Genomic DNA, 12,427 nt, shown 5'->3' with positions numbered 1-12,427 from the left:
CCAAATATTAAATGCATTTTTAATCCATAATTGCATGTCATGTGTAAGTATTGTGTGTTACGTCGAAAATTGGCAATATTTACGACGTCTTGGCGTATCGCCAACACTTTTGCTGAACGACTTAACGTGTGAGTCCACCTGGGCAACAAAGGCTGTACATATTAAGTCTTTATGAATAATAATAATAACAAAAAATAGGAAACACTGAGGCAGAAACCCCCTATAAAAAACGATAGATTAAGGTTTAAAGCCCCCTTGAAAGAGAGTATATTAGAGACGCAACACTGGCTGGTGTAGACCAAAATACACTACTGGCCACTAAATTGCTACACCAAGAAGAAATGCACACGATAAACGGGTATTCATTGGACAAATATATTATACTAGAACTGACATGCAAATACATTTTCACCCTCTTTGGGTGCATAAATCGTGAGAAATCAATACCCAGAACAACAACTTCGGGCCGTAATAACGGCCTTGATACGGCTGGGCATTGAGTCAAACAGAGCTTGGATGGCGTGTACAGGTACAGCTGCCCATGCAGCTTCAACACCATACCACAGTTCATCAAGAGTAGTGACTGGCGTATTGCGACGAGCCAGTTGCTCGGCCATTGACCAGACGTTTTCAATTGGTGTGAGATCTGGAGAATGTGCTGGCCAGGGCAGCAGTCGAACATTTTCTGTATCCAGAAAGACCCTTACAGGACCTGCAACATGCGGCCGTCCATTATCCTGCTGAAATGTAGGGTTTCGCAGGGATCGAATGAAGGGTAGAGCCACGGGTCGAAACACATCTGAAATGTAACGTCCACTGTTCAAAGTGCCGTCAATGCGAACAAGAGGTGATCTAGACGTGTAACCAATGGCACCCCATATCATCACGCCGGGTGATACGTCAGTATGGCGATGACGAATACACGCTTCCAATGTGCGTTCACCGCGATGTCGCCAAACACGGATGCGACCATCATGATGCTGTAAACAGAACCTGGATTCATCTGAAAAAATGACATTTTACCATTCGTGCACCCAGGTTCGTCGTTGAGTACACCATCGCAGGGGCTCCTGTCTGTGATGCAGTGTCAAGCGTAACCGCAGCCATGGTCTCCGAGCTGATAGTCCATGCTGCTGCAAACGACGTCGAACTGTTCGTGCAGATGGTTGATGTCTTGCAAATGTCCCCATCAGGGATCGAGACGTGGCTGCACGATCCGTTACAGCCATGCGGATAAGATGCCTGTCATGTCGACTGCTAGTGATACGAGGCCGTTGAGACACAGTACGGCGTTCCGTATTACCCTCCTGAACCCACTGATTCCATATCCTACTAACAGTCACTGGATCTCGACCAACGCGAGCAGCAATGTCGAGATACGATAAACCGCAATCGCGATAGTCTACAATCCGACCTTTATCAAAGTCGGAAACGTGATGGTAGACATTTCTCCTCCTTACACGAGGCATCACAACAACGTTTCACCAGGTAACGCCGGGCAACTGCTGTTTTTGTATGAGAAATCGGTTGGAAACTTTCCTCATGTCAGCACGTTGTAGGTGTCACCACCGGCGCCAACCATGTGTGAATGCTCTGAACCGCTAATCATTTGCATGTCACAGCAACTTCTTCCTGTCGGTTAAATTTCGCGTCTGTAGCACGTCTTCTTCGTGGTGTAGCAGTTTTAATGGCCAGCAGTGTAGGAGAGGAAACCAGACGTAACTTCTTCAGAGAATCCATCATGCCACTTGTCTTAAGCGATTTAGAGGAAACAGCGATAATCTGAATTTGATTTCTTAGAATTTGAACACCATCTCCAAAGAATCCGACTTGATTGCGTAACAATTGCAGCGACTCACTTGGCCCAGGTACACGACGAGTTGTAAAACGTTAAGGATGATCATAATTTCGTTATATATTATTAACATTCCTGAATTTAATAAAAGAACGACAGACATTTTTATTCCTTTAAATACATATGTAACACTTCTAGTATACATTTCAAAAAAGTAGATTGTGCATTCATCTCCTCACACTCCGTACTCCAAAATACGAAAGTGCACTTACGAAATTTATGCACACAGTACACCAATACATTTATTCCTTCGGTCCTATAATTACGTCCTCAGAAATCTGTCAGGATCCCACTCGAGACGCCTTAGTTAATACCCCTGAGAGTATGTGAGTGCAGAATCAGCTTATGAGGATTCTAAAAAGGATATGGAGTCTGTAGTGAACCCATTTGACATAGTGGTCTGTCTCGAGGTAGACTAATGCCACAGACTCTAAACCACATCTCTCGTCTTGCTGACCTTCGGACTGCACTCTAGTCGATACAGAGGACGACTTTTTTTTGCAATATCATGAGAATGTGGCTAGGATACCAGGAGAGAGAGGAACAGATTGCGACTCTGTTTCATGGGGTTGATAGGAATCAAGCTGCATTTATCACCATCCAGTGAACTGAGGAATTTTACGGTAGCTTTTTCTCGACGGCAATTGATGAACATGAGACGAGATGTTGGTGGGCGTCGGGAAGACGCAAGCTCAGAACGTCTCCGAGCTTTCTTGAGGAAGCGTTAGAACCAATTAGATGCAGCAGGCAGCTGTTTAGGAAAGGCAATTAATACAAAGTTATTATAAACGATTGAAGCGATTTCATAATTTCACCGTAAGCTCATTGAAATATTGTCACAAAACTCAAAACCCATATAGAAAAACTCAAAAAGTGTAATATCGTTGCAGCCGCACTTTAAATTTCTGCCACGAGAGCGCAGCAATGAGGAATTAGGCAAGATGGCGAAAGGATTCGAGAAAGCGTATGTTCAGTTTGAAATACATTCACATCAGTCTACCACAAAAGTGCAACGACACTGTGGAACGATGTTCAACAAAGATTCACCAACTGCCAAACCCATTCGCAGGTGGTACACGCAGTTTAAAGTTTCAGGATACCTCTGCAAGGGGAAACAGACGGATCGGCCTGCAGTGAGTGAAAGACACAGCTGACCAAGTGCAGGCGGCTTTCGCACGTTGTCCATAGACATCGACGAACAATGTAAGTAGAGACGTAACATACCACAACCGTCCGTCTGAAAAATATTAAAGGAGCGACTGAAGCTGAATCCATATCACTTGCAATTGCTAACAGCACTGACGCTCGATGAGAAAGTCAGATGCTTTGGATTTCCGGCACAGTTACAACGCCTTATGGAAGAGGATAGGTTTTGTGAGAAACGCATCTTCAGTAATGAAGCAACATTTTTGTGAATGGCGTAGTGAAAAGGTATTTCTTTGAGTCATTACTCTTCTATCTGGTTTGATGCGGCACGCCACGAATTTCCCTCCTGTGCCAGTCTTCTCACTTCCGAACTATGACTCAGTTATTTGCTGTATGTATTACCGTCTATATCTTCCTCTATAGTTTTTACGTTCTATAATCCCTCTGGCAAGATGGAGGTTATTCCCTGATGTCCTAACATATGAGCTATCATACTGTTCCTTCTTCTTATCAGTGTTTCCCATATACAGTATTCCTTTCCTCGTCGATTCTGCGGAGGATCTCCCCATTCCTTACCTTATTAGTCCACCAAATTTTTCATGTTCTGCCGTAGCACCACATCTTAAAGCGTCGGTTCTCTTAAGTTCCGGTTTTCTCGCAATCCATGCTTCACCACCATGCTCCAATGTGCATCCTCAGAAATTTCTTCCTCAAATTAAGGGCTATATTTGATACCAATAGACCTCTCTTGATCTGGAATCCCTTTTCTGCCAGTGCTAGTCTGATTTTTATGTCCTCCTTGCTTCATCAGAAATGGATTATTTTGTAGCCTAGGCAGCAGAATTTCTTCATCTGCTTTGTGGTCACCAATTCTGAAGTTAAGTTTCTCGCCCTTCGCATTGCTGCTTCTTCTCATTACTTTCGTCATTCTTCGATTTACTGTCAGTTCACATTCTGTACTCATTAGATTGTTCATTCCACTCAACAGATTCTGTAATTCTTCTTCACTTTCACTGAATATAACAATGAATCTTATCACTGATGTCATTTCACCTTGAATTTTAAATCTATTCCAGAACCTTTCTTTTATTTCCTTCATTGCTTCTTCGATGTAGAGAGTGAACACTTCGTTCTTGGTATTCCACTCTTATTGATCCGTCTTGGCTCTTGTAAATATTGTATATCACCCGTGTGTCCCTATAGCTTACTCCTATTTTTCTCAGAATTTCGAACATCTTGCACCATTTGACATTCCCGAACGCTTTTTACAGGTCGAAAAATCCTATGAACGTGTCTTCAATTTTCATTAGTCTTGCTTCCATCATCAACGGCAACCTCAGAATTGCCGCTCTGATGCCTTTATCTTTCCTAAAGTCAAACTACTCGTTGTCTAACACATTCTCAGTTTGCCTTTCCATTCTTCTGCATATTATGCTTGTCAGCAACTTGGATCCATGAGCTGTTAAGTTGATTATGCTGTAATTCCCGCCCTTATCGGTTCGTGCTATCTTTAGAATTGTGTGGATGGTGTTTTTCCGAAAGTCAGATGGTATATCACCAGACTCATACATTCTGCGCACCAACGTGAATGGTCGTTTTGTTGCCACTTGCGCTGCAGTCTGGAACCGCAAGACCGCTACGGTCGCAGGTTCGAATCCTGCCTCGGGCATGGACGTTTGTGATGTCCTTAGGTTAGTTAGGTTTAACTAGTTCTAAGTTCTAGGGGACTAATGACCTCAGCAGTTGAGTCCCATAGTGCTCAGAGCCATTTGAACCATTTTTTGTTGCCACTTGCCGAGTGATTTTAGAAATTCGGACGGAACGTTGTATTTCCTTTCTGTATTATCCGGTCTTAAATCTTTCAAAACGCTTTTAATTTCTGATTCCAATACTGCACCCGTATCTCTTCTGTATCGACTCCTGTTTCATCTTCTGTCACATCCTCAGAAAGGTCTTTCGCATCATAGAAGCCTTCAATGTACTCTTTCCACTTACCCGCTCCCTACACTGCATTTAACATTGCAATTCCCATTACACTCTTAATTCACCCTTGCTCTTATTGACTCTTCTACATCTGAGATAATGGTTCCGACAGTCAATTCTTTTTCGATTCCTTCACCTTTTTCTGCAGCCACTTCACCTTAGCTTCCCTGAAATTCCTGTTTATTTCATTCTTATATTTCTGTATCCCTGAATTTCCCAGACAATCTTGTGCTTCCTTGTTTCATCGATCAGCTGAAGTATTTCTTCTGTTGCCCATGGTTTCTTCGCAGTTACCTTCCTTTTATCTACGTTTTTCTTCCCAGCTTCTGTGATTGCTCTTTTGAGAGATGTCCATTCCTCTTCAACTGAAGTGCCTACGGAGATATTCCTTATTGCAGTATGTACAGGCTCAGAGAACTTCAAGCGTATGTCTTCATTCCTTAGTAAATCTATATTCCACTTCTTTGCGCCTCTCCCTGATTAGTCTCTTAAACTGCAACCTACTCTTCATCATTACTACATTGTCATCTGAGTCTAAATCTGCTCTTGGATACGCCTTACAATCCAGTATCTGATTTGAGAATCTCTGTCTGACTGTTACGTAATCTAACTGAAATTTACCCTTATCTCCCCCCTTTTCCAAGTATACCTACTCCACTTATGATTCTTGAGCAGAGTGTTCGGTATTACTAGGTGAAATTTATTGCAAAGCTCAATTAGTTTTTCTCCTCTCTTTCCTCGTGTGAAGCCCATATTCTCCCGTTACCCTTTCTTCTACTCCTTCCCCTACAGCCGCATGCAATTCCCCCCACGACTATTAGATTTTCGTCTCCCTTTAATTACTGAATCACCCTTTCAGTATCCTCGTATACTTTCTCTCATTTCTCTGCCTTTTGACATCGGCATGTATAGATGAACTATCGTAGTGGGCGTTGGTTTGCTGTCTATGATGTCTGATGAGAACAACTCTGTCACTAAACAATTGACATAACTCACTCTCTGCCCTGCCTTCCTATTCATAAAGAACCCTACTCCCGTTATACTCTTTTTTGCTGCTGTTGATATTACCCTACACACATCTGACTAGAAATCTTTGTCGTTTTACCATTTCATTTCCCTGACCTTCATTACGTCTAGATTAAGCCTTAGCATTTCCCTTTTCTGATAATGTGTCTTTAATGCAGTGGTCCTATCGCCCTCTCCGTCCTCATAGCGTTTTCCATTGCTGATTCTTCCGCCTTTCAGGGGCGGCTTCCTACCCCAAGGGCGAGAGAGCGTCCTGGACTTCTGTCTGCTCCTCCACCCTCTTTGACAAGTCCGTTGACAGAACGAGGGTGACTTCTTATACATGAAGTCTTCTGCATTCATTGTTGATGATTTTCATCCAAAATTTAAGTAATGGAGAGGTTCGAACCCTGACCGAGGTCTTTTTGATTACTAGTCAAAGAGACCACTCCTTTTTTTCATTTTGTTCGTCATTTTTCTCGTCATTTGGTACGGCTAGACGTCGCAAGACAAGTTCATCGTCGAATATATCACACAGGGGGTTTTCGTTCTCAGAACGAACCCGCTGAGCTACCGTGTCGGCACCCCTAGATAGCGTGTACAGTGTGCGAATCTGGGGGACAGAGAGTCCCCGTGCTACCGTATAGCATACAAAAGTTGATGTGTTCTGTGCAGTGTCACGAATTAAAGTTTACGGTTCTTCTGCGAAAAGACTGTTGTTAGACATTTGTGTCTGGACAAGCTCGAAAGTTGGCTCATGTTACAACTGGAGATCGCATATTTGCTAAGCAAAGTTATGTGCTAGAAACATATATCATCGGGGAATAATTAGTCTACTGTAATATCCTACTAGATACGACTAAACAAACTTTTAACAAACTGGCATTACTTCGCCCTTAGTGGCAGCTTGTTTTCTTCAACGCTTGCATAAATTTTTGATAGATAGCTAAGCGTAGTACTAAATTTCTACATTACGAAATGTGCAGTCAAACAGTGGTTGAGATCGTTGACTTTACACAGACTCGCCATTCTGCCAAGGGAAACTGCGTTATAGGCAGGTACAAAGATTAGAGACAGAACGATGTGTTGAGATGCAGTTATACGGTTCGGGTTTCGTGATGTTGCTGCTGATTGACGTCTCAGTCACAACGATGAATAACAACCCCACTTAAAGTGGTCCACACAATATCTCTGCTTCGATGGCAGAACATCTTAAGAAGTTTAAGGGGAAGACGTGTGCAAATGTGACCAAACATTTCATTTGTGGATTTTGTTTCCATTCAGAAGTAAAATTTATTGACAACTATTTCCCAAAGTTTCATTCTCGAGATCGTATGATAAGTGATGGAAAAACAATCTACGTTGTTCAGTGTTCTCCAGTCACTCTCCTTATCTGGGGGGACTAACAGTTTCTGCACCGATAAGAAATACATTCTCCTCGGAAGCGCCATGAGAGGCCTCACTTAAACTCTTCTGTTAGAAGTGTTGAGGTGGAACGGCTGCTTGGATCAGGTATGAGGTCTCATATTGGTGTGATTCCTATTGACCGTGTGGTTCCTGTGGGGCTATACCTGGCATGGCCTTCACCTCAATAGTAAAGGGAAGGACTAATAGCAAATAACTTAAAGTCAGAGAGGGGCATTATCACATATTATAAAGTGCTATTGGTTACAAGTAGCAGAACAGTAGACTTTATTAGAGTGGGGGGGGGGGGGGGGGAGGGCAGAAAAAACTGAAAATTTCATTCACATTGATGAAACAGGCAGCCAGAAAGCAAATTTTAATGTAGCCAATTCATGAAAACACAGATTACTGCAAAATATTGAAGCAGATAATCCAGAAATCTAAGTATTTTATCATGAGGAAAAGATAATTGCATCAGGCAACAAAATAAAAACCACATGGGACATAGTGAACACAGAGGCAGGTGTGGCCAGAAAAGAAGAGGAACAGAAACTCTAAAAATAAATCAGACATGGGTAACAACTGCATGTAGTGTTGCAAACTCCTTAAAAAGTACTTTGTTTCTGACAGCTTGGGTTATCAGGTTCAGTAAACAGTGTGGTGGAATATCGAATACCAGTCTCTACTAATAAATTCAGTGAAATGGGAGTGACACTCACTTCTCCCAAAGAAGTAGCATCTATCATGAAACTCTTAAACTCTGCGTATTCTAGTGTTTATGATAATATATCAATGAAGTTAATCAAAGAGTGTTCCATCTCAGGTTATTTGTGAAATCACTCTCTTTGAATGAAACTTTACCATACTAGCTAAAATATGCTGAAGTTAAGCATCTTTACAGTGACACAGGCCAATTTCACTTTTGCAGTCTTTTTGAAACATATTTGAATAGGTTGTGTTCAGGCATCATCTTAAGCCTCTGACTGCAAATAATGTATTGTCCAAGTCACAGTTTGGGTTCCTTGAGGGGTCAGACATAGAAAAGGCTGTTTACATGTACAGTGAAAATGTACTTTTTCATTAGATGACAAATCAGGCGCTGCTGGTGTTTTCTGTGACTTGTCAAATGCCTTTAACTGCATGAATTACAGCGTGTCGCTGATAGTATTACAAAATGGTTAGAGTCTTACCTAACCAACAGGAAACAAAGGGTGTCGCTGTGAAATACCTGTGGAGTAAGCAACGAACCTTCATCTCATTGAGAGTTATTACATGTAGTGTTCCTCAAGGTTCATCTTGGGCCTGTTGCTTTTCTAGTGTACATTAACGGACTCTCTTCTGTTAAATTTCCAGGCGCTAAGTTTTTTTTTTTTTTTTTTTTTTTTTTGGTGATACAAACATCACAATAAAAAGAAAGTCAGGTACAGGTATAGAAATGGCTGCTAATGAAACTTTCACTGGCATCAATTTACTGTCATTAAATTTTGAAAAGACCCGCTATATGCAATTCAGAACCTGCAACAGATTTCTTTCCAGCATGTGTATAACCTATGAAGACATGCAAATAGAAGAGGTTGAAAAATTTTAAATTTCTGAGCTTACAACTCGATAGTAAATTCAGAACTGATGAAGAGCCTAAATAAGTCTGTATTTTCAATGCTAATGACGTCAGAAGTAGACGATGCAAATATTTAAAAACTCGTATACTTCGCTTATTTTCACTCTTTTATGTCATATGGGATCAAATTTTGGGGCATCTCGTCAAAGTGAGAAAAATTTTTAGATTGCAAAAGCGTCTAATAAGACTCATTTGTGGTGTACATCCAAGAACTTCATGTAGAATCTGTGGTGTCACCGCCAGACACCACACTTGCTAGGTGGTAGCCTTTAAATCGGCCGCAGTCCTTTATTATACGTCGGACCCGCGTGTCGCCACTATTAGTGATTGCAGACCGAGCGCCGCCACACGGCAGGTCTAGAGAGACTCCCTAGCACTCGCACCAGTTGTACAGCCGACTTAGCTAGCGATGGTTCACTGACAAAATACGTCCTCATTTGCCGAGACGATAGATTAGCATAGCCTTCAGCTACGTCATTTGCTACGACCTAGCAAGGCGCCATTATCAGTTACCATTCATATTGTGAATCATGTACCGGCAAGACCGACGTTCTTCATTAACGGATTAAAGTTAAGTATTCCACCAGCTACGTCCGTTTTTATAAATTCTAATTTCCTTGTCCTGTTCCAGACCTCACGTCAGCCTGCGTGAGCTAAAACGCGTGCCTTTCGGCCTCCTCCTAGTAACACGGTGTTGGCTCTCCTGCCAACCAAAACAGAATGCTTCTCCAACAACTAGGTATTCTAGCCACTGGTTCTCAGTATATTTATTTATTGATGAAATTTGTTACAAATAATGTCTGTGTTTCCAACCAATGTCCCAATACATGGTATCGATACTAGGAATAACAACACTCTACATGAAGATCTATGTCACTTGCCTTGGTCCAAAACGGGGTCCAATATTCAGGAACACAAATTTCCAATAAATTGTAAGCATCCATTAAAAACTTGGTTTTAGATAAAGCACAGTTTGAACAGTCTTTGAAAAACTTTTTGGTAAGCAATGCCTTCTACTCTATAGATGAATATCATAGCAGAGACTGTGAGACTGGCAGAAGTAAAAATGTCTGTTAGATTTCAGTTTCGGCAGCACTTGGTCACAACAGTCAAGATTGGGTATTCTGTGTATGATAAGTTTATTAAAAGTGCGTAACTATGATTCATTCAGACAGTGTATTAATTCTGTAAATATCAGCAGTTCCAGTTTATTCCAGTTTACTGTAATGTAATCGCATATTTTGACACACTTCTGACAAATGATCAGGGAATTGAGTATTATATTCAGATGTTTTATGTGTTTTATGTTATACTTTCTGACATATTACCACACCCGCGAGAATCAAGCCATTTTTGGGTCTGTGCAACAAAAACTGAATCTGATGTAATCTAATAATTCCTGAATGTGTAATACATGCTATCAAGCTCACATTTAGGTTCCTGGCAATTTCCTGACCTACTAAGGAAGTGTGTTCATGGACAATCTCAAAGCTCAATATCTAAATGAGTCTCTGAATGCGCTAATCCCGAATTGTTGTTCCAAGGAAACATTTTCAGCATCTATAGTTGTAAATCATGCAACATTTGATGCTGTAATTGTTTTTAACCATGGAAAAAGTAGGGAGAGTGAAAATGTTACAGCGTTTGAGTTTCAGGGCTGTTGCAATCACTCCAACAATTCTTCAGAAATTTGGCCATCATCGTGTTTCTAAAGCTGAAATATGTATTCAGGGCCGAGGAGAGGAAACAAGACAAAAGAAAAGGAGTTACGAGACAAGTCTTGAGGACAAAGAAGATCCTAAGTATAATTCTGCAGCATTATCTACATCTACACGATTACTTCCAATTAATGACTAGCGGAGGATCCATTGAACTTCTTTCAAACTAGTATTCTACCGTTTCACTCTCGAAGAACGCACGGAAAAAACGAACACTTAAATATCTGATTTCTATTATTTCATGAGACGGTATAATTGACATACCTTTTTCTTAAGACATCTGTGATATAATGCCTTGATATTTGGACCGTATGTTTTTCACACTGCATCATCCACAGAGGTAAATTTTCAAATGTTTTATTTAAGATGAGACGTACGGATAAAAGCAGTGAAATTCCTGTACGGATCCCTGCACCCAAAAAAATGTAATGGGTTATAAATTTTTTATCGAAGATATTCAGAACAGGTTATGCATTATTGTTTATATGGATGTAGACATAACACATTTCAACTTTGACGATAATTTGTTTAATATGTTTTGAGGAAAATAAACATTAATAATTACTGATGTAGTGCAGTACATATTTTTATAGTAATTTCTGATTCGAAGAAAATTAAACTTAACTCAAAGTTGCGTTATACTACTAAAAACAACCGCATAAAATTTTACATGTTCGTCTTCATTATTTTAGGCACAATGACAACATGAGTGCGTGCGTTTCAAACGCGTCTCCTGTAATTTACAGGGCAAGAAGCAGAAGTCAGACAAGTGTGTCTTGAGTAGGCGATTACGTACAGAACAGCATTTATCTGAGCAAGTCGTAATCTGGATTAGAATATCCCTTTATTTTGTATTTTTTCTGCTGTACAGTCTACACTGCAGAGCCATTTTCAGCTTTGTGTTGTAAACTGTTAAACGGATATAATTACGTTAAGTCAAAACTTGCGTTGGCCATACATGGTTAACGTGCAGGGGGTGGCCAGACTTTAAAATAAATATAAAACCAAGTGTTTCCTGGATAGCAGTGACGTAACATACCGTTGGCATTTACAGTGTTCAACTTAAAAGAGACCCCATCTTTCAGCAGTTTATGGTACGTGAATATTGTTGTTGAAATGCATATACAGCTATAGGTGTGAGATGGGTGAAATTATATTGTTGGTGCGACTGGGGCTGGAGCTGTAGGGCTGTTTGTTGCCTGCGCACTTACGCTGTGCCAGTTACTGCTGAGCACTGGCTTTTGAACAAAGTTGCAGAATCGTGCCTTGTTGGTTTTTAAAATGAGCTTAACTGTTGGAGAATGTGAATTCGTGATATTACTTTGTGATGAAATCTCATCACGTACACTCTTTGACATAAAAATCGACCGGCAGCCGGCCGCTTCAGAGGCTAAGTCCGCGCCGATCGCGACATGGGACAATAAAACTGGCCAACTCGCCAATTCTCTAAGTCCGGTTATCTGCACAATCTGGCAACACTGCAGACTGCGGCACTTCCTGGAGGAAAACTTGTCCCATGATAGAAAAACACTAGGCTGATTACGCCTGTGGTCTAGCGGTAGCGTGCGTTGTTTCTGTTCGTAATGTCAGTGGATCGAGAGCAGCTGGCATAAAATTTTTTATAGCCTCTTCTGTCTGAATGCTGAAGACGTGAATGTAATGGTAGCGCAGATTCAATCTATTTCGCTTTCTGACACA

Source organism: Schistocerca serialis, chromosome 2 (assembly GCF_023864345.2).
Source record: "Schistocerca serialis cubense isolate TAMUIC-IGC-003099 chromosome 2, iqSchSeri2.2, whole genome shotgun sequence".
NCBI classification, from domain to species: Eukaryota; Metazoa; Arthropoda; class Insecta; order Orthoptera; family Acrididae; genus Schistocerca; species Schistocerca serialis.
This window is presented reverse-complemented; position numbering follows the sequence as displayed.